Source organism: Myxine glutinosa, chromosome 1 (genome assembly GCF_964187855.1).
Source record: "Myxine glutinosa chromosome 1, kmMyxGlut1.1, whole genome shotgun sequence".
Taxonomy (NCBI): Eukaryota; Metazoa; Chordata; class Myxini; order Myxiniformes; family Myxinidae; genus Myxine; species Myxine glutinosa.
Window position 1 is genome coordinate 295700433 of NC_136261.1, and position 23903 is coordinate 295724335.

Here is a 23903-nt window from a genome sequence, read left to right on the forward strand (position 1 = left end):
TCTTTATTTTCCAAGATATTCCAAATTGTTGAAAATGCCATTCCCACATTTCCAATTATAATGCTGTGGTGCTCATTAATTATTCCGGTTTATCAGTTTCCAAATGGCTGATGGCCAGTTCTCTGGTCTTCGTGTTGGTTTATGCCGATGATGCAGAGACGTGGAGGGAGCCGATAATGCTGAGGCTGGTGTGGATCTGATGATGCTGAGGTTGGCGTGGATCCGATGACGCAGAGGCTGGAGTGGATCCGATGACGGACAGGCTGGTGTGGATCTGATGATGCTGAGATTGGCGTGGATCCGATGACGCAGAGGCTGGAGTGGATCTGATGATGGGGAGGCCGGGATGGAGACGACGATGCAGAAGCCAGGATGGAGACGACGATGCGGAGGCCGAGATGGAGACGATGATGCAGAGGCTCAGATGGAGACGACGATGCAGAGGCCGAGATGGAGACGACGATGCAGAGGCCGGGCTGGAGATAACGATACTGGAATTACACTCATGTTTTCTTTATTTTCCAAGATATTCCAAATTGTTGAAAATGCCATTCCCACATTCCCAATGATAATGCTGTGGTGCTAATTAATTATTCCTGTTTATCAGTTTCAAAATTGCCGATGGTCAGTTATCTGGTCTTCGTGTTGGTTTTTGCCGACTATGCAGAAACCGGGAGGGAGCCGATGACGCTGAGGCGGGTGTGGATCTGATGACGCAGAGGCCAGGATGGATCCGATGACACAGAGGCTGGCGTGGATCCAATGACGGAGAGGCTGGCGTGGATCCGATGACGGAGAGGCTGGCGTGGATCCGATGATGGAGAGGCTGGTGTGGATCTGATGATGCAGAGGCTGGCGTGGATCTGATGATGGGGAGGTCGGGATGGAGACGACGATGCGGAGCCCGAGATGGAGAGGACGATGAAAAGGCCGCGATGGAGACGACAATGCAGAGGCCGGGATGGAGACGACGATGCAGAGGCCGGGGTGGAGACGGCGATGCAGAGGCCAGCATAGAGACCACGATGCAGAGGCCGGGATGGAGATGATGATACTGGAAGTTCACTTGTAGTTTCTTTATTTTCCAAGATATTCCCAATTGATCTGGATGCCATTCCCACATTCCCAATGATAATGCTGTGGTGCTAGTTAATTATTCTGGTTTATCAGTTTCAAAATTGCTGATGGTCAGTTCTCTGGTCTTCGTGTTGGTTTTTGCCGACGATGCAGAGACCGGGGGAGAGCCGATGACGCTGAGGCCGGTGTGGATGTGACGACGCAGAGGCCGGGATGGATCCAACGATGTGGAGGCTGGAAGGGAGCCAATGATGCAGACGCAGAGGCTGGGATGGAGCCGACAACGCAGAGGCCACGATGGAGACAACGATGCAGAGGCCAGGATGGAGACAACAATTCAGAGGCCGGGATGGAGACAACGATTCAGAGGCCGGGATGGATCCGACGATGGGGAGGCCAGGATGGAGATGGTGACACAGAGGCTGAGATGGAGACAACGATTGTGTAAGTACACTCGTGATTTCTTTATTTTCCAAGATATTCCAAATTGTTGAAAATGCCATTCCCACATTTCCAATGATAATGCTGTGGTGCTCATTAATTAATCCGGTTTATCAGTTTCCAAATGGCTGATGGCCAGTTCTCTGGTCTTCGTGTTGGTTTATGCCGATGATGCAGAGACGTGGAGGGAGCCGATGATGCTGAGGCCGGTGTGGATCCGATGACGCAGAGGCCGGGATGGATTCGATGACGCAGAGGCCAGGATGGATCCGATGACGCAGAGGCTGGCGTGGATCCGATGATGGAGAGGCTGGCGTGGATCCGATGACGGAGAGGCTGGCGTGCATCCGATGACGGAGAGGCTGGTGTGGATCTGATGATGCTGAGATTGGCGTGGATCCGATGACGCAGAGCCTGGAGTGGATCTGATGATGGGGAGGCCGGGATGGAGACGACGATGCAGAAGCCGGGATGGAGACGACGATGCGGAGGCCGAGATGGAGACGATGATGCAGAGGCTCAGATGGAGACGACGATGCAGAGGCCGAGATGGAGACGACGATGCAGAGGCCGGGCTGGAGATGACGATACTGGAATTACACTCATGTTTTCTTTATTTTCCAAGATATTCCAATTTGTTGAAAATGCCATTCCCACATTCCCAATGATAATGCTGTGGTGCTAATTAATTATTCCGGTTTATCAGTTTCAAAATTGCCGATGGTCAGTTATCTGGTCTTCGTGTTGGTTTTTGCCGACTATGCAGAAACCGGGAGGGAGCCGATGACGCTGAGGCGGGTGTGGATCTGATGACGCAGAGGCCGGGATGGATCCGATGATGCAGAGGCTGGCGTGGATCCGATGAAGGAGAGGCTGGCGTGGATCCGATGACGGAGAGGCTGGGGTGGATCCGATGATGGAGAGGCTGGTGTGGATCGGATGAGGCAGAGGTTGGTGTGGATGCGATGATGCACCAGCTGGCATGGATCCAATGATGGAGAGTCTTGCGTGGATCCGATGATGGAGAGGCTGGCGTGGATCCGATGACGGAGAGGCTGGGGTGGATCCGATGATGGAGAGGCTGGTGTGGATCGGATGAGGCAGAGGTTGGTGTGGATGCGATGATGCACCAGCTGGCGTGGATCCAATGATGGAGAGTCTGGCGTGGATCCGATGACGGAGAGGCTGGCGTGGATCCAATGATGCAGAGGCTGGCGTGGATCTGATGATCGGGAGGCCGGGATGGAGACGACGATGCAGAAGCCGGGATGGAGACGACGAAGCAGAGGCCGAAATGGAGACGACGATGCATAGGCCGAGATGGAGACAATGATGGAGAGGCCGAGATTGAGAGGACGATGCAGAGGCCGGGCTGGAGATGACGATACTGGAATTACACTCATGGTTTCTTTATTTTCCAAGATATTCCAAATTGTTGGATATGCCATTCCCACATTCCCAATGAAAATGCTGTGGTGCTCATTAATTATTCCGGTTTATCAGTTTCCAAATTGCTGATGGCCAGTTCTCTGGTCTTCGTGTTGGTTTATGCCGATGATGCAGAGACGTGGAGGGAGCCAATGATGCTGAGGCCGGTGTGGATCCGATGACGCAGAGGCCGGGATGGATCCGATGACGCAGAGGCCGGGATGGATCCGATGACGCAGAGGCCGGCGTGGATCCGATGACGGAGAGGCTGGCATGGATCTGATGAGGGAGAGGCTGGCGTGGATCCGATGACGGAGAGGCTGGCGTGGATCCGATGATGGAGAGGCTGGTGTGGATCGCATGAGGCAGAGGTTGGTGTGGATGCGATGATGCACCAGCTGGCGTGGATCCAATGATGGAGAGTCTGGGGTGGATCCGATGACGGAGAGGCTGGCGTGGATCCGATGATGCAGAGGCTGGCATGGATCCAATGATGCAGAGGCTGGCGTGGATCTGATGATGGGGAGGCCGGGATGGAGACGACGATGGAGAAGCCGGGAGGGAGCCGATGACGCTGAGGCGGGTGTGGATCTGATGACGCAGAGGCCAGGATGGATCCGATGATGCAGAGGCTGGCGTGGATCCGATGACGGAGAGGCTGGCGTGGATCCGATGACGGAGAGGCTGGCGTGGATCCGATGACGGAGAGGCTGGCGTGGATCCGATGACGGAGAGGCTGGCGTGGATCCGATGACGGAGAGGCTGGCGTGGATCCGATGACGGAGAGGCTGGCATGGATCCGGTGATGGGGAGGTCGGGATGGAGACGACGATGCAGAGGCTGAGATGGAGACAACGATGCAGAGGCCGGGATGGAGACAGCGATGCAGAGGCCGGGATGGAGATGATGACACTGGAAGTCCACTCGTAGTTTCCTTATTTTCCAAGAAATTCCCAATTGATGTGGATGCCATTCCCACATCCCAATGATAATGCTGTGGTGCTCATTAATTTTTCCGGTTTATCAGTTTCCAAATTGCTGATGGCCAGTTCTCTGGTCTTCGTGTTGGTTTATGCCGATGATGCAGAGACGTGGAGGGAGCCGATGATGCTGAGGCCGGTGTGGATCCGATGACGCAGAGGCCGGTGTGGATCCGATGACGCAGAGGCCGGGATGGATCCGATGACGCAGAGGCCGGGATGGATCCGATGACGCAGAAGCCGGGATGGATCCGATGACGCAGATGCCGGGATGGATCCGATGACGCAGAGGCCGGGATGGATCCGATGACGCAGAGGCCGGGATGGATCCGATGACGCAGAGGCAGGGATGGATCTGATGATGCTGAGGTTGGCGTGGATCCGATGACGGAGAGGCTGGAGTGGATCTGATGATGGGGAGGCCAGGATGGATCCGATGATGGAGAGGCTGGCGTGGATCCGATGACGCAGAGGCTGGCGTGGATCCGATGACGGAGAGGCTGGTGTGGATCTGATGATGCTGAGGTTGGCGTGGATCCGATGACGGAGAGGCTGGACTGGATCTGATGATGGGGAGGCCGGGATGGATCCGATGATGGGGAGGTAGGGATGGAGACGACGATGCGGAGGCCGAGATGGAGAGGACGATGCAGAGGCCGCGATGGAGACGACAATGCAGAGGCCGGGACGGAGACGACGATGCAGAGGCCGGGATGGAGACGGCGATGCAGAGGCCAAGTTAGCGACCACGATGCAGAGGCCGGGATGGAGATGATGATACTGGAAGTTCACTTGTAGTTTCTTTATTTTCCAAGATATTCCCAATTGATGTGGATGCCATTCCCACATTCCCAATGATAATGCTGTGGTGCTAGTTAATTATTCTGGTTTATCAGTTTCAAAATTGCTGATGGTCAGTTCTCTGGTCTTCGTGTTGGTTTTTGCCGACGATGCAGAGACCGGGAGGGAGCCGATGATGCTGAGGCTGGTGTGGATCTGATGACGCAGAGGCCGGGATGGATCCAACGATGTGGAGGCTGGAAGGGAGCCAATGATGCTGACGCAGAGGCTGGGATGGAGACAACGATGCAGAGGCCAGGATGGAGACAACAATTCAGAGGCCGGGATGGAGACAACGATTCAGAGGCCCGGATGGATCCGACGATGGGGAGGCCAGGATGGAGATGGTGACACAGAGGCTGAGATGGAGACAACGATTGTGTAAGTACACTCGTGGTTTCTTTATTTTCCAAGATATTCCAAATTGTTGAAAATGCCATTCCCACATTTCCAATGATAATGCTGTGGTGCTCATTAATTATTCCGGTTTATCAGTTTCCAAATTGCTGATGGCCAGTTCTCTGGTCTTTGTGTTGGTTTATGCCGATGATGCAGAGACGTGGAGGGAGCCAATGATGCTGAGGCCGGTGTGGATCCGATGACGCAGAGGCCGGGATGGATCCGATGACGCAGAGGCCGGGATGGATCCGATGACGGAGAGGCTGGCGTGGATCCGATGAGGGAGAGGCTGGCGTGGATCCGATGACGGAGAGGCTGGCGTAGATCCGATGAGGGAGAGGCTGGCGTAGATCCGATGAGGGAGAGGCTGGCGTGGATCCGATGACGGAGAGGCTGGCGTGGATCCGATGAGGGAGAGGCTGGCGTGGATCCGATGACGGAGAGGCTGGCGTAGATCCGATGAGGGGTAGGCTGGCGTGGATCCGATGACGGAGAGGCTGGCGTGGATCCGATGATGGAGAGGCTGGTGTGGATCGGATGAGGCAGAGGTTGGTGTGGATGCGATGATGCACCAGCTGGCGTGGATCCAATGACGGAGAGTCTGGCGTGGATCCGATGACGGAGAGCCTCGCGTGGATCCGATGACGGAGAGGCTGGCGTGGATCCGATGATGGAGAGGCTGGCGTGGATCCGATGACGGAGAGGCTGGCGTGGATCCGATGATGGAGAGGCTGGTGTGGATCGGATGAGGCAGAGGTTGGTGTGGATGCGATGATGCACCAGCTGGCGTGGATCCAATGATGGAGAGTCTGGCGTGGATCCGATGACGGAGAGGCTGGCGTGGATCCGATGATGCAGAGGCTGGCATGGATCCAATGATGCAGAGGCTGGCGTGGATCTGATGATGGGGAGGCCGGGATGGAGACGACGATGCAGAAGCCGGGATGGAGACGACGAAGCAGAGGCCGAAATGGAGACGACGATGCAGAGGCTGATATGGAAACGATGATGCAGAGGCCGAGATTGAGACAACGATGCAGAGGCCGGGCTGGAGATGACGATTCTGGAATTACACTCATCGTTTCTTTATTTCCCAAGATATTCCAAATTGTTGTAAATGCCATTCCCACATTCCCAATGATAATGCTGTGGTGCTAGTTAATTATTCCGGTTTATCAGTTTCAAGATTGCTGATAGTCAGTTCTCTGGTCTTCGTGTAGGTTTTTGCCGATGATGCAGAGACCCGAAAGGAGCCGATGACACTGAGGCCGGTGTGGATCTGATGACGCAGAGGCCGGGATGGATCCGATGACGCAGAGGCCAGGATGGATCCGATGACGCAGAGGCTGGCATGGATCCGATGACGGAGAGGCTGGTGTGCATCCGATGACGGAGAGGCTGGTGTGGATCTGATGATGCAGAGGCTGGCATGGATCCAATGATGCAAAGGCTGGCGTGGATCTGATGATCGGGAGGTCGGGATGGAGACGACGATGCAGAGGCCGAGATGGAGAGGACGATGCAGAGGCCGCGATGGAGACGACAATGCAGAGGCCAGGATAGAGACGACGATGCAGAGGCCGGGATCGAGATGATGACACTGGAAGTCCACTCGTAGTTTCTTTATTTTCCAAGAAATTCCCAATTGATGTGGATGCCATTCCCACATCCCAATGATAATGCTGTGGTGCTCATTAATTATTCCGGTTTATCAGTTTCCAAATTGCTGATGGCCAGTTCTCTGGTCTTCTTGTTGGTTTATGCCGATGATGCAGAGACGTGGAGGGAGCCGATGATGCTGAGGCCGGTGTGGATCCGATGACGCAGAGGCCGGGATGGATCCGATGACGCAGAGGCCAGGATGGATCCGATGACGCAGAGGCTGGCATGGATCCGATGACGGAGAGGCTGGTGTGGCTGTGACGATGCAGAGGCCAGGATGGATCCAACGATGTGGAGGCTGGAAGGGAGCCAATGATGCTGACGCAGAGGCTGGGATGGAGCCGACGACGCAGCGGCCGCGATGGAGACAACGATGCAGAGGCCAGGATGGAGACAACGATTCAGAGGCCGGGATGGATCCGATGACGCAGAGGCCAGGATGGATCCGATGACGCAGAGGCTGGCATGGATCCGATGACGGAGAGGCTGGTGTGGATCTGATGATGCTGAGGTTGGCGTGGATCCGATGACGGAGAGGCTGGAGTGGATCTGATGATGGGGAGGCCGGAATGGATCCGATGATGGAGAGGCTGGCATGGATCCGATGACGGAGAGGCTGGAGTGGATCTGATGATGGGGAGGCCGGGATGGATCTGATGATGGGGAGGCCGGGATGGATCCGATGATGGAGAGGCTGGCGTGGATCCGATGATGGAGAGGCTGGTGTGGATCTGATGATGCAGAGGCTGGCGTGGATCTGATGATGGGGAGGTCGGGATGGAGACGACGATGCGGGGGCCGAGATGGAGAGGACGATGCAGAGGCCGCGATGGAGACGACAATGCAGAGGCCGGGACGGAGACGACGATGCAGAGGCCGGGATGGAGACGGCGATGCAGAGGCCAGGTTAGAGACCACGATGCAGAGGCCGGGATGGATCCGACGATGGGGAGGCCAGGATGGAGATGGTGACACAGAGGCTGAGATGGAGACAACGATTGTGTAAGTACACTCGTGGTTTCTTTATTTTCCAAGATATTCCAAATTGTTGAAAATGCCATTCCCACATTTCCAATGATAATGCTGTGGTGCTCATTAATTATTCCGGTTTATCAGTTTCCAAATTGCTGATGGCCAGTTCTCTGGTCTTCGTGTTGGTTTATGCCGATGATGCAGAGACGTGGAGGGAGCCGATGGAGCTGAGGCCGGTGTGGATCCGATGACGCAGAGGCTGGAGTGGATCCGATGACGGAGAGGATGGTGTGGATCTGATGATGCTGAGATTGGCGTGGATCCGATGACGCAGAGGCTGGAGTGGATCTGATGATGGGGAGGCTGGGATGGAGACGACGATGCGGAAGCCGGGATGGATCTGATGATGGGGAGGCCGAGATGGAGACGATGATGCAGAGGCTCAGATGGAGACGACGATGCAGAGGCCGGGCTGGAGATAACGATACTCGAATTACACTCATGTTTTCTTTATTTTCCAAGATATTCCAAATTGTTGAAAATGCCATTCCCACATTCCCAATGATAATGCTGTGGTGCTAATTAATTATTCCGGTTTGTCAGTTTCAAAATTGCCGATGGTCAGTTATCTGGTCTTCGTGTTGGTTTTTGCCGACTATGCAGAAACCGGGAGGGAGCCGATGACGCTGAGGCGGGTGTGGATCTGATGACGCAGAGGCCAGGATGGATCCGATGATGCAGAGGCTGGCGTGGATCCGATGACGGAGAGGCTGGCGTGGATCCGATGACGGAGAAGCTGGCGTGGATCCGATGACGGAGAGGCTGGCGTGGATCCGATGATGGAGAGGCTGGCGTGGATCCGATGACGGAGAGGCTGGCGTGGATCCGATGACGGAGAGGCTGGCGTGGATCCGGTGATGGGGAGGTCGGGATGGAGACGACGATGCAGAGGCTGAGATGGAGACAACGATGCAGAGGCCGGGATGGAGACAGCGATGCAGAGGCCGGGATGGAGATGATGACACTGGAAGTCCACTCGTAGTTTCCTTATTTTCCAAGAAATTCCCAATTGATGTGGATGCCATTCCCACATCCCAATGATAATGCTGTGGTGCTCATTAATTTTTCCGGTTTATCAGTTTCCAAATTGCTGATGGCCAGTTCTCTGGTCTTCGTGTTGGTTTATGCCGATGATGCAGAGACCGGGAGAGAGCCGATGACGCTGAGGCCGGTGTGGATGTGACGATGCAGAGGCCAGGATGGATCCAACGATGTGGAGCTGGAAGGGAGCCAGTGATGCTGACGCAGAGGCTGGGATGGAGCCGACGACGCAGAGGCCGCGATGGAGACAACGATGCAGAGGCCAGGAACGAGACAACAATTCAGAGGCTGGGATGGAGACAACGGTTCAGAGGCCGGGATGGATCCGACGATGGGGAGGCCTGGATGGAGATGGTGACAGAGGCTGAGATGGAGACAACGATTGTGTCAGTACACTCGTGATTTCTTTATTTTCCAAGATATTCCAAATTGTTGAAAATGCCATTCCCACATTTCCAATGATAATGCTGTGGTGCTCATTAATTATTCCGGTTTATCAGTTTCCAAATGGCTGATGGCCAGTTCTCTGGTCTTCGTGTTGGTTTATGCCGATGATGCAGAGACGTGGAGGGAGCCGATGATGCTGAGGCCGGTGTGGATCCGATGACGCAGAGGCCGGGATGGATCCGATGATGCAGAGGCTGGCGTGGATCCGATGACGGAGAGGCTGGCATGGATCCGATGATGGAGAGGCTGGCGTGGATCCGATGACGGAGAGGCTGGCATGGATCCGATGACGTAGAGGCTGGTGTGGATCTGATGATGCTGAGATTGGCGTGGATCCGATGATGCAGAGCCTGGAGTGGATCTGATGATGGGGAGGCCGGGATGGAGACGACGATGCAGAAGCCGCGATGGAGACGACGATGCGGAGGCCGAGATGGAGACGATGATGCAGAGGCTCAGATGGAGACGACGATGCAGAGGCCGAGATGGAGACGACGATGCAGAGGCCGGGCTGGAGATGACGATACTGGAATTACACTCATGTTTTCTTTATTTTCCAAGATATTCCAATTTGTTGAAAATGCCATTCCCACATTCCCAATGATAATGCTGTGGTGCTAATTAATTATTCCGGTTTATCAGTTTCAAAATTGCCGATGGTCAGTTATCTGGTCTTTGTGTTGGTTTTTGCCGACTATGCAGAAACCGGGAGGGAGCCGATGACGCTGAGGCGGGTGTGGATCTGATGACGCAGAGGCCGGGATGGATCCGATGATGCAGAGGCTGGCGTGGATCCGATGACGGAGAGGCTGGCGTGGATCCGATGATGGAGAGGCTGGCATGGATCCGATGACGGAGAGGCTGGCGTGGATCCGATGATGGAGAGGCTGGTGTGGATCGGATGAGGCAGCGGTTGGTGTGGATGCGATGATGCACCAGCTGGCATGGATCCGATGACGGAGAGGCTGGCGTGGATCCGATGATGGAGAGGCTGGTGTGGATCGGATGAGGCAGCGGTTGGTGTGGATGCGATGATGCACCAGCTGGCGTGGATCCAATGATGGAGAGTCTGGCGTGGATCCGATGACGGAGAGGCTGGCGTGGATCCGATGATGCAGAGGCTGGCGTGGATCTGATGATCGGGAGGCCGGGATGGAGACGACGATGCAGAAGCCGGGATGGAGACGACGAAGCAGAGGCCGAAATGGAGACGACGATGCAGAGGCCGAGATGGAGACAATGATGGAGAGGCCGAGATTGAGACGACGATGCAAAGGCCGGGCTGGAGATGATTATACTGGAAGTTCACTCGTAGTTTCTTTATTTTCCAAGATATTCCCAATTGATGTGCATGCCATTCCCACATTCCCAATGATAATGCTGTGGTGCTAGTTAATTATTCTGGTTTATCAGTTTCAAAATTGCTGATGGTCAGTTCTCTGGTCTTCGTGTTGGTTTTTGCCGACGATGCAGAGACCGAGAGGGAGCCGATGACGCAGAGGCAGGGATGGATCCGATGACGCAGAGGCTGGCATGGATCCGATGACGCAGAGGCCAGGATGGATCCGATGATGTAGAGGCTGGCATGGATCCGATGACGGAGAGGCTGGCCTGGATCCGATGACGGAGAGGCTGGCGTGGACCCGATGATGGAGAGGCTGGTGTGGATCTGATGATGCAGAGACTAGCGTGGATCCGATGACGGAGAGGCTGGAGTGGATCCAATGAGGCAGAGGTTGGCGTGGATGCGACGATGCAGCAGCTGGCGTGGATCCGATGATGGGGAGGCCGGGATGGAGACGACGATGCAGAGGTCGGGATGGAGAGGGCGATGCAGAGGTCGGGATGGAGACAACGATGCAGAGGCCGGGATGGAGAGGACGATGCAGAGGCCAGGATGGATCCAACGATGTGGAGGCTGCAAGGGAGCCAATGATGCTGACGCAGAGGCTGGGATGGAGCCGACGACGCAGCGGCCGCGATGGAGACAACAATTCAGAGGCCGGGATGGAGACAACGATTCAGAGGCCGGGATGGATCCGACGATGGGGAGGCCAGGATGGAGATGGTGACACAGAGGCTGAGATGGAGACAACGATTGTGTAAGTACACTCGTGGTTTCTTTATTTTCCAAGATATTCCAAATTGTTGAAAATGCCATTCCCACATTTCCAATGATAATGCTGTGGTGCTCATTAATTATTCCGGTTTATCAGTTTCCAAATTGCTGATGGCCAGTTCTCTGGTCTTCGTGTTTGTTTATGCCGATTGCCGATGATGCAGAGACGTGGAGGGAGCCAATGATGCTGAGGCCGGTGTGGATCCGATGATGCAGAGGCCGGGATGGATCCGATCACGGAGACGCTGGCGTGGATCCGATGACGGAGAGGCTGGCGTGGATCCGATGATGGAGAGGCTGGTGTGGATCGGATGAGGCAGAGGTTGGTGTGGATGCGATGATGCACCAGCTGGTGTGGATCCAATGACGGAGAGGCTGGCGTGGATCCGATGGTGCAGAGGCTGGCGTGGATCCGATGACGGAGAGGCTGGCGTGGATCCGATGATGCAGAGGCTGGCATGGATCCAATGATGCAGAGGCTGGCGTGGATCTGATGATGGGGAGGCCGGGATGGAGACGACGATGCAGAAGCCGGGATGGAGACGACGAAGCAGAGGCCGAAATGGAGACGACGATGCAGAGGCCGAGATGGAGACGATGATGCAGAGTCCGAGATTGAGACGACGATGCAGAGGCCGGGCTGGAGATGACGATACTGGAATTACACTCATGGTTTCTTTATTTTCCAAGATATTCCAAATTGTTGTATATGCCATTCCCACATTCCCAATGATAATGCAGTGGTGCTAATTAATTATTCCGGTTTATCAGTTTCCATATTGCTGATGGTCAGTTCTCTGGTCTTCGTGTTGGTTTTGCCGACTATGCAGAGACCGGGAGGGAGCCGATGACGCTGAGGCGGGTGTGGATCTGATTACGCAGAGGCCGGGATGGATCCAATGACGCAGAGACCAGGATGGATCCGATGATGCAGAGGCTGGCGTGGATCCGATGACGGAGAGGCGGGCCTGGATCCGATGACGGAGAGGCTGGCGTGGATCCGATGATGGAGAGGCTGGTGTGGATCTGATGATGCAGAGGCTCGCGTGGATCCGATGACAGAGAGGCTGGCGTGGATGCGATGATGGAAAGGCTGGGGTGGATCTGATGACGGGGAGGCCGGGATGGAGACGACGATGCAGAGGCCGGGATGGAGAGGACGATGCAGAGGCCGCGATGGAGACGACAATGCAGAGGCCGGGACGGAGAGGACGATGCAGAGGCTGGGGTGGAGATGATGACACTGGAAGTTCACTCGTAGTTTCTTTATTTTCCAAGATATTCCCAATTGATGTGGATGCCATTCCCACCTTCCCAATGATAATGCTGTGGTGCTAGTTAATTATTCTGGTTTATCAGTTTCAAAATTGCTGATGGTCAGTTCTCTGGTCTTCGTGTTAGTTTTTGCCGACGATGCAGAGACCCGGGAGGGAGCCGATGACGCTGAGGCCGGTGTGTATCTGATGAAGCAGAGGCCAGGATGGATTCGATGACGCAGAGGCCAGGATGGATCCGATGATGCAGAGGCTGGCCTGGATCCGATGACGGAGAGGCTGGCGTGGATCCGATGACGGAGAGGCTGGCGTGGATCCGATGACGGAGAGGCTGGCGTGGATCCGATGATGCAGAGGCTGGCGTGGGTCTGATGATGGGGAGGCCAAGATGTAGACGATGATGCAGAGGCCGAGATGGAGTCGACGATGCATAGGCCGGGCTGGAAATGACGATGCGGAGGCCGAGATGGAGACGATGATGCAGAGGCTCAGATGGAGACGACGATGCAGAGGCCGAGATGGAGACGACGATGCAGAGGCCGAGATGGAGACGACGATGCAGAGGCCGAGATGGAGACGACGATGCAGAGGCCGGGCTGGAGATGACGATACTGGAATTACACTCATGTTTTCTTTATTTTCCAAGATATTCCAATTTGTTGAAAATGCCATTCCCACATTCCCAATGATAATGCTGTGGTGCTAATTAATTATTCCGGTTTATCAGTTTCAAAATTGCCGATGGTCAGTTATCTGGTCTTCGTGTTGGTTTTTGCCGACTATGCAGAAACCGGGAGGGAGCCGATGACGCTGAGGCGGGTGTGGATCTGATGACGCAGAGGCCGGGATGGATCCAATGACGCAGAGGCAAGGATGGATCCGATGACGCAGAGGCTGGCGTGGATCCGATGACGGAGAGGCTGGCGTGGATCCGATGACGGAGAGGCTGGCGTGGATTCGATGACGGAGAGGCTGGCATGGATCCGATGATGGAGAGGCTGGTGTGGATCTGATGATGCAGAGGCTAGCGTGGATCCGATGATGGAGAGACTGGAGTGGATCCAATGAGCAGAGGTTGGCGTGGATACGATGATGCACCAGCTGGCGTGGATCCGATGACAGAGAGGCTGGCGTGGATGCGATGATCGAAAGGCTGGGGTGGATCTGATGACGGGGAGGCCGGGATGGAGACGACGATGCAGAGGCCGAGATGGAGAGGACGATGCAGAGGCCAAGATGGAGAGGACGATGCAGAGGCCGCGATGGAGACGACAATGCCGAGGCCGGGATGGAGATGATGACACTGGGAGTCCACTCGTAGTTTCTTTATTTTCCAAGATATTCCAAATTGTTGTATATGCCATTCCCACATCCCAATGATAATGCTGTGGTGCTCATTAATTATTCCGGTTTATCAGTTTCCAAATTGCTGATGGCCAGTTCTCTGGTCTTCTTGTTGGTTTATGCCGATGATGCAGAGACGTGGAGGGAGCCGATGATGCTGAGGCCGGTGTGGATCCGATGACGCAGAGGCCGGGATGGATCCGACAACGCAGAGGCCACGATGGAGACAACGATGCAGAGGCCAGGATGGAGACAACAATTCAGAGGCCGGGATGGAGACAACGATTCAGAGGCCGGGATGGATCCGACGATGGGGAGGCCAGGATGGAGATGGTGACACAGAGGCTGAGATGGAGACAACGATTGTGTAAGTACACTCGTGATTTCTTTATTTTCCAAGATATTCCAAATTGTTGAAAATGCCATTCCCACATTTCCAATGATAATGCTGTGGTGCTCATTAATTATTCCGGTTTATCAGTTTCCAAATGGCTGATGGCCAGTTCTCTGGTCTTCGTGTTGGTTTATGCCGATGATGCAGAGACGTGGAGGGAGCCGATGATGCTGAGGCCGGTGTGGATCCGATGACGCAGAGGCCGGGATGGATTCGATGACGCAGAGGCCAGGATGGATCCGATGACGCAGAGGCTGGCGTGGATCCGATGACGGAGAGGCTGGCATGGATCCGATGATGGAGAGGCTGGCGTGGATCCGATGACGGAGAGGCTGGCGTGGATCCGATGACGGAGAGGCTGGTGTGGATCTGATGATGCTGAGATTGGCGTGGATCCGATGACGCAGAGCCTGGAGTGGATCTGATGATGGGGAGGCCGGGATGGAGACGACGATGCAGAAGCCGGGATGGAGACGACGATGCGGAGGCCGAGATGGAGACGATGATGCAGAGGCTCAGATGGAGACGACGATGCAGAGCCGAGATGGAGACGACGATGCAGAGGCCGGGCTGGAGATGACGATACTGGAATTACACTCATGTTTTCTTTATTTTCCAAGATATTCCAATTTGTTGAAAATGCCATTCCCACATTCCCAATGATAATGCTGTGGTGCTAATTAATTATTCCGGTTTATCAGTTTCAAAATTGCCGATGGTCAGTTATCTGGTCTTCGTGTTGGTTTTTGCCGACTATGCAGAAACCGGGAGGGAGCCGATGACGCTGAGGCGGGTGTGGATCTGATGACGCAGAGGCCGGGATGGATACAATGACGCAGAGGCCGGGATGGATCCGATGATGCAGAGGCTGGCGTGGATCCGATGACGGAGAGGCTGGCGTGGATCCGATGACGGAGAGGCTGGCGTGGATCCGATGACGGAGAGGCTGGGGTGGATCCGATGACGGAGAGGCTGGCGTGGATCCGATGATGGAGAGGCTGGTGTGGATCAGATGAGGCAGAGGTTGGTGTGGATGCGATGATGCACCAGCTGGCGTGGATCCAATGACGGAGAGTCTGGCGTGGATCCGATGACGGAGAGGCTGGCGTGGATCCGATGATGCAGAGGCTGGCATGGATCCAATGATGCAGAGGCTGGCGTGGATCTGATGATCGGGAGGCCGGGATGGAGACGACGACGATGCAGAAGCCGGGATGGAGACGACGAAGCAGTGGCCGAAATGGAGACGACGATGCAGAGGCCGAGATGGAGACAATGATGGAGAGGCCGAGATTGAGACGACGATGCAGAGGCCGGGCTGGAGATGATTATACTGGAAGTTCACTCGTAGTTTCTTTATTTTCCAAGATATTCCCAATTGATGTGGATGCCATTCCCACATTCCCAATGATAATGCTGTGGTGCTAGTTAATTATTCTGGTTTATCAGTTTCAAAATTGCTGCTGGTCAGTTCTCTGGTCTTCGTGTTGGTTTTTGCCGACGATGCAGAGACCGAGAGGGAGCCGATGACGCAGAGGCAGGGATGGATCCGATGATGCAGAGGCTGGCATGGATCCGATGACGCAGAGACCAGGATGGATCCGATGATGTAGAGGCTGGAATGGATCCGATGACGGAGAGGCTGGCGTGGATCCGATGATGGAGAGGCTGGTGTGGATCTGATGATGCAGAGACTAGCGTGGATACGATGATGGAAAGGCTGGCGTGGATCTGATGATGGGGAGGCCGGGATGGAGACGACGATGCAGAGGCCGGGATGGAGAGGGCGATGCAGAGGTCGGGATGGAGACAACGATGCAGAGGCCGGGATGGAGAGGACGATGCAGAGGCCGGGATGGAGATGACGATACTGGAATTGCACTCATGGTTTCTTTATTTTCCAAGATATTCCAAATTGTTGAAAATGCCATTCCCACATTTCCAATGATAATGCTGTGGTGCTCATTAATTATTCCGGTTTATCAGTTTCCAAATGGCTGATGGCCAGTTCTCTGGTCTTCGTGTTGGTTTATGCCGATGATGCAGAGACGTGGAGGGAGCCGATGATGCTGAGGCCGGTGTGGATCCGATGACGCAGAGGCCGGGATGGATCCGATGATGCAGAGGCTGGCGTGGATCCGATGACGGAGAGGCTGGCATGGATCCGATGATGGAGAGGCTGGCGTGGATCCGATGACGGAGAGGCTGGCATGGATCCGATGACGTAGAGGCTGGTGTGGATCTGATGATGCTGAGATTGGCGTGGATCCGATGATGCAGAGCCTGGAGTGGATCTGATGATGGGGAGGCCGGGATGGAGACGACGATGCAGAAGCCGCGATGGAGACGACGATGCGGAGGCCGAGATGGAGACGATGATGCAGAGGCTCAGATGGAGACGACGATGCAGAGGCCGAGATGGAGACGACGATGCAGAGGCCGGGCTGGAGATGACGATACTGGAATTACACTCATGTTTTCTTTATTTTCCAAGATATTCCAATTTGTTGAAAATGCCATTCCCACATTCCCAATGATAATGCTGTGGTGCTAATTAATTATTCCGGTTTATCAGTTTCAAAATTGCCGATGGTCAGTTATCTGGTCTTTGTGTTGGTTTTTGCCGACTATGCAGAAACCGGGAGGGAGCCGATGACGCTGAGGCGGGTGTGGATCTGATGACGCAGAGGCCGGGATGGATCCGATGATGCAGAGGCTGGCGTGGATCCGATGACGGAGAGGCTGGCGTGGATCCGATGATGGAGAGGCTGGCATGGATCCGATGACGGAGAGGCTGGCGTGGATCCGATGATGGAGAGGCTGGTGTGGATCGGATGAGGCAGCGGTTGGTGTGGATGCGATGATGCACCAGCTGGCATGGATCCGATGACGGAGAGGCTGGCGTGGATCCGATGATGGAGAGGCTGGTGTGGATCGGATGAGGCAGCGGTTGGTGTGGATGCGATGATGCACCAGCTGGCGTGGATCCAATGATGGAGAGTCTGGCGTGGATCCGATGACGGAGAGGCTGGCGTGGATCCGATGATGCAGAGGCTGGCGTGGATCTGATGATCGGGAGGCCGGGATGGAGACGACGATGCAGAAGCCGGGATGGAGACGACGAAGCAGAGGCCGAAATGGAGACGACGATGCAGAGGCCGAGATGGAGACAATGATGGAGAGGCCGAGATTGAGACGACGATGCAAAGGCCGGGCTGGAGATGATTATACTGGAAGTTCACTCGTAGTTTCTTTATTTTCCAAGATATTCCCAATTGATGTGCATGCCATTCCCACATTCCCAATGATAATGCTGTGGTGCTAGTTAATTATTCTGGTTTATCAGTTTCAAAATTGCTGATGGTCAGTTCTCTGGTCTTCGTGTTGGTTTTTGCCGACGATGCAGAGACCGAGAGGGAGCCGATGACGCAGAGGCAGGGATGGATCCGATGACGCAGAGGCTGGCATGGATCCGATGACGCAGAGGCCAGGATGGATCCGATGATGTAGAGGCTGGCATGGATCCGATGACGGAGAGGCTGGCCTGGATCCGATGACGGAGAGGCTGGCGTGGACCCGATGATGGAGAGGCTGGTGTGGATCTGATGATGCAGAGACTAGCGTGGATCCGATGACGGAGAGGCTGGAGTGGATCCAATGAGGCAGAGGTTGGCGTGGATGCGACGATGCAGCAGCTGGCGTGGATCCGATGATGGGGAGGCCGGGATGGAGACGACGATGCAGAGGTCGGGATGGAGAGGGCGATGCAGAGGTCGGGATGGAGACAACGATGCAGAGGCCGGGATGGAGAGGACGATGCAGAGGCCAGGATGGATCCAACGATGTGGAGGCTGCAAGGGAGCCAATGATGCTGACGCAGAGGCTGGGATGGAGCCGACGACGCAGCGGCCGCGATGGAGACAACAATTCAGAGGCCGGGATGGAGACAACGATTCAGAGGCCGGGATGGATCCGACGATGGGGAGGCCAGGATGGAGATGGTGACACAGAGGCTGAGATGGAGACAACGATTGTGTAAGTACACTCGTGGTTTCTTTATTTTCCAAGATATTCCAAATTGTTGAAAATGCCATTCCCACATTTCCAATGATAATGCTGTGGTGCTCATTAATTATTCCGGTTTATCAGTTTCCAAATTGCTGATGGCCAGTTCTCTGGTCTTCGTGTTTGTTTATGCCGATTGCCGATGATGCAGAGACGTGGAGGGAGCCAATGATGCTGAGGCCGGTGTGGATCCGATGATGCAGAGGCCGGGATGGATCCGATCACGGAGACGCTGGCGTGGATCCGATGACGGAGAGGCTGGCGTGGATCCGATGATGGAGAGGCTGGTGTGGATCGGATGAGGCAGAGGTTGGTGTGGATGCGATGATGCACCAGCTGGTGTGGATCCAATGACGGAGAGGCTGGCGTGGATCCGATGGTGCAGAGGCTGGCGTGGATCCGATGACGGAGAGGCTGGCGTGGATCCGATGATGCAGAGGCTGGCATGGATCCAATGATGCAGAGGCTGGCGTGGATCTGATGATGGGGAGGCCGGGATGGAGACGACGATGCAGAAGCCGGGATGGAGACGACGAAGCAGAGGCCGAAATGGAGACGACGATGCAGAGGCCGAGATGGAGACGATGATGCAGAGTCCGAGATTGAGACGACGATGCAGAGGCCGGGCTGGAGATGACGATACTGGAATTACACTCATGGTTTCTTTATTTTCCAAGATATTCCAAATTGTTGTATATGCCATTCCCACATTCCCAATGATAATGCAGTGGTGCTAATTAATTATTCCGGTTTATCAGTTTCCATATTGCTGATGGTCAGTTCTCTGGTCTTCGTGTTGGTTTTGCCGACTATGCAGAGACCGGGAGGGAGCCGATGACGCTGAGGCGGGTGTGGATCTGATTACGCAGAGGCCGGGATGGATCCAATGACGCAGAGACCAGGATGGATCCGATGATGCAGAGGCTGGCGTGGATCCGATGACGGAGAGGCGGGCCTGGATCCGATGACGGAGAGGCTGGCGTGGATCCGATGATGGAGAGGCTGGTGTGGATCTGATGATGCAGAGGCTCGCGTGGATCCGATGACAGAGAGGCTGGCGTGGATGCGATGATGGAAAGGCTGGGGTGGATCTGATGACGGGGAGGCCGGGATGGAGACGACGATGCAGAGGCCGGGATGGAGAGGACGATGCAGAGGCCGCGATGGAGACGACAATGCAGAGGCCGGGACGGAGAGGACGATGCAGAGGCTGGGGTGGAGATGATGACACTGGAAGTTCACTCGTAGTTTCTTTATTTTCCAAGATATTCCCAATTGATGTGGATGCCATTCCCACCTTCCCAATGATAATGCTGTGGTGCTAGTTAATTATTCTGGTTTATCAGTTTCAAAATTGCTGATGGTCAGTTCTCTGGTCTTCGTGTTAGTTTTTGCCGACGATGCAGAGACCCGGGAGGGAGCCGATGACGCTGAGGCCGGTGTGTATCTGATGAAGCAGAGGCCAGGATGGATTCGATGACGCAGAGGCCAGGATGGATCCGATGATGCAGAGGCTGGCCTGGATCCGATGACGGAGAGGCTGGCGTGGATCCGATGACGGAGAGGCTGGCGTGGATCCGATGACGGAGAGGCTGGCGTGGATCCGATGATGCAGAGGCTGGCGTGGGTCTGATGATGGGGAGGCCAAGATGTAGACGATGATGCAGAGGCCGAGATGGAGTCGACGATGCATAGGCCGGGCTGGAAATGACGATGCGGAGGCCGAGATGGAGACGATGATGCAGAGGCTCAGATGGAGACGACGATGCAGAGGCCGAGATGGAGACGACGATGCAGAGGCCGAGATGGAGACGACGATGCAGAGGCCGAGATGGAGACGACGATGCAGAGGCCGGGCTGGAGATGACGATACTGGAATTACACTCATGTTTTCTTTATTTTCCAAGATATTCCAATTTGTTGAAAATGCCATTCCCACATTCCCAATGATAATGCTGTGGTGCTAATTAATTATTCCGGTTTATCAGTTTCAAAATTGCCGATGGTCAGTTATCTGGTCTTCGTGTTGGTTTTTGCCGACTATGCAGAAACCGGGAGGGAGCCGATGACGCTGAGGCGGGTGTGGATCTGATGACGCAGAGGCCGGGATGGATCCAATGACGCAGAGGCAAGGATGGATCCGATGACGCAGAGGCTGGCGTGGATCCGATGACGGAGAGGCTGGCGTGGATCCGATGACGGAGAGGCTGGCGTGGATTCGATGACGGAGAGGCTGGCATGGATCCGATGATGGAGAGGCTGGTGTGGATCTGATGATGCAGAGGCTAGCGTGGATCCGATGATGGAGAGACTGGAGTGGATCCAATGAGCAGAGGTTGGCGTGGATACGATGATGCACCAGCTGGCGTGGATCCGATGACAGAGAGGCTGGCGTGGATGCGATGATCGAAAGGCTGGGGTGGATCTGATGACGGGGAGGCCGGGATGGAGACGACGATGCAGAGGCCGAGATGGAGAGGACGATGCAGAGGCCAAGATGGAGAGGACGATGCAGAGGCCGCGATGGAGACGACAATGCCGAGGCCGGGATGGAGATGATGACACTGGGAGTCCACTCGTAGTTTCTTTATTTTCCAAGATATTCCAAATTGTTGTATATGCCATTCCCACATCCCAATGATAATGCTGTGGTGCTCATTAATTATTCCGGTTTATCAGTTTCCAAATTGCTGATGGCCAGTTCTCTGGTCTTCTTGTTGGTTTATGCCGATGATGCAGAGACGTGGAGGGAGCCGATGATGCTGAGGCCGGTGTGGATCCGATGACGCAGAGGCCGGGATGGATCCGACAACGCAGAGGCCACGATGGAGACAACGATGCAGAGGCCAGGATGGAGACAACAATTCAGAGGCCGGGATGGAGACAACGATTCAGAGGCCGGGATGGATCCGACGATGGGGAGGCCAGGATGGAGATGGTGACACAGAGGCTGAGATGGAGACAACGATTGTGTAAGTACACTCGTGATTTCTTTATTTTCCAAGATATTCCAAATTGTTGAAAATGCCATTCCCACATTTCCAATGATAATGCTGTGGTGCTCATTAATTATTCCGGTTTATCAGTTTCCAAATGGCTGATGGCCAGTTCTCTGGTCTTCGTGTTGGTTTATGCCGATGATGCAGAGACGTGGAGGGAGCCGATGATGCTGAGGCCGGTGTGGATCCGATGACGCAGAGGCCGGGATGGATTCGATGACGCAGAGGCCAGGATGGATCCGATGACGCAGAGGCTGGCGTGGATCCGATGACGGAGAGGCTGGCATGGATCCGATGATGGAGAGGCTGGCGTGGATCCGATGACGGAGAGGCTGGCGTGGATCCGATGACGGAGAGGCTGGTGTGGATCTGATGATGCTGAGATTGGCGTGGATCCGATGACGCAGAGCCTGGAGTGGATCTGATGATGGGGAGGCCGGGATGGAGACGACGATGCAGAAGCCGGGATGGAGACGACGATGCGGAGGCCGAGATGGAGACGATGATGCAGAGGCTCAGATGGAGACGACGATGCAGAGCCGAGATGGAGACGACGATGCAGAGGCCGGGCTGGAGATGACGATACTGGAATTACACTCATGTTTTCTTTATTTTCCAAGATATTCCAATTTGTTGAAAATGCCATTCCCACATTCCCAATGATAATGCTGTGGTGCTAATTAATTATTCCGGTTTATCAGTTTCAAAATTGCCGATGGTCAGTTATCTGGTCTTCGTGTTGGTTTTTGCCGACTATGCAGAAACCGGGAGGGAGCCGATGACGCTGAGGCGGGTGTGGATCTGATGACGCAGAGGCCGGGATGGATACAATGACGCAGAGGCCGGGATGGATCCGATGATGCAGAGGCTGGCGTGGATCCGATGACGGAGAGGCTGGCGTGGATCCGATGACGGAGAGGCTGGCGTGGATCCGATGACGGAGAGGCTGGGGTGGATCCGATGACGGAGAGGCTGGCGTGGATCCGATGATGGAGAGGCTGGTGTGGATCAGATGAGGCAGAGGTTGGTGTGGATGCGATGATGCACCAGCTGGCGTGGATCCAATGACGGAGAGTCTGGCGTGGATCCGATGACGGAGAGGCTGGCGTGGATCCGATGATGCAGAGGCTGGCATGGATCCAATGATGCAGAGGCTGGCGTGGATCTGATGATCGGGAGGCCGGGATGGAGACGACGACGATGCAGAAGCCGGGATGGAGACGACGAAGCAGTGGCCGAAATGGAGACGACGATGCAGAGGCCGAGATGGAGACAATGATGGAGAGGCCGAGATTGAGACGACGATGCAGAGGCCGGGCTGGAGATGATTATACTGGAAGTTCACTCGTAGTTTCTTTATTTTCCAAGATATTCCCAATTGATGTGGATGCCATTCCCACATTCCCAATGATAATGCTGTGGTGCTAGTTAATTATTCTGGTTTATCAGTTTCAAAATTGCTGCTGGTCAGTTCTCTGGTCTTCGTGTTGGTTTTTGCCGACGATGCAGAGACCGAGAGGGAGCCGATGACGCAGAGGCAGGGATGGATCCGATGATGCAGAGGCTGGCATGGATCCGATGACGCAGAGACCAGGATGGATCCGATGATGTAGAGGCTGGAATGGATCCGATGACGGAGAGGCTGGCGTGGATCCGATGATGGAGAGGCTGGTGTGGATCTGATGATGCAGAGACTAGCGTGGATACGATGATGGAAAGGCTGGCGTGGATCTGATGATGGGGAGGCCGGGATGGAGACGACGATGCAGAGGCCGGGATGGAGAGGGCGATGCAGAGGTCGGGATGGAGACAACGATGCAGAGGCCGGGATGGAGAGGACGATGCAGAGGCCGGGATGGAGATGACGATACTGGAATTGCACTCATGGTTTCTTTATTTTCCAAGATATTCCAAATTGTTGAAAATGCCATTCCCACATTCCCAATGATAATGCTGTGGTGCTAATTAATTATTCCGGTTTATCAGTTTCAAAATTGCTGATGGCCAGTTCTCTGTTCTTCGTGTTGGTTTATGCCGATGATGCAGAGACCGAGAGAGAGCCGATGACGCTGAGGCCGGTGTGGATGTGACGATGCAGAGGCCAGGATGGATCTAACGATGTTGAGGCTGGAAGGGAGCCAATGATGCCGACGCAGAGGCTGGGATGGAGCCGACGACGCAGCGGCCGCGATGGAGGCAACGATGCAGAGGCCGGGGTGGAGACCACGATGCAGAGGCCGGGATAGAGACGACGATGCAGAGGCCGGGATGGAGATGATGATACTGGAAGTTCACTCGTAGTTTCTTTATTTTCCAAGATATTCCCAATTGATGTGGATGCCATTCCCACCTTCCCAATGA